This window comes from Etheostoma spectabile, chromosome 8, assembly GCF_008692095.1.
Source record: "Etheostoma spectabile isolate EspeVRDwgs_2016 chromosome 8, UIUC_Espe_1.0, whole genome shotgun sequence".
Lineage (NCBI taxonomy): Eukaryota > Metazoa > Chordata > Actinopteri > Perciformes > Percidae > Etheostoma > Etheostoma spectabile.
Genome location: NC_045740.1, coordinates 23598379 through 23598856, shown reverse-complemented (window position 1 = coordinate 23598856; position 478 = coordinate 23598379).

The following is a 478-nucleotide window of genomic DNA, read 5'->3' as shown; positions in this document are numbered from 1 at the left end:
AGAAGAAGATCAAGGAGCTCCAGGTGACATATGGTTTTAAAGAAAACATTTCTATTTCCATTTTTGTGTATTAAAAGTAAATGTTTACTGAAAGAGGTCTATGTTGAACAGGCTCGTATTGAGGAACTGGAGGAGGAGATTGAGGCTGAGCGTGCTGCTCGTGCCAAGGTTGAGAAGCAGAGAGCTGACCTCTCCAGGGAACTTGAGGAGATCAGTGAGAGGCTGGAGGAGGCCGGTGGAGCCACTGCTGCTCAGATTGAGATGAACAAGAAGCGTGAAGCCGAGTTCCAGAAGCTCCGTCGTGATCTTGAGGAGTCCACTCTGCAGCATGAAGCCACTGCTGCTGCTCTTCGCAAGAAGCAGGCTGACAGCGTTGCTGAGCTGGGAGAGCAGATCGACAACCTCCAGCGTGTAAAACAGAAGCTTGAGAAGGAAAAGAGCGAATACAAAATGGAGATTGATGACCTCTCCAGCAACA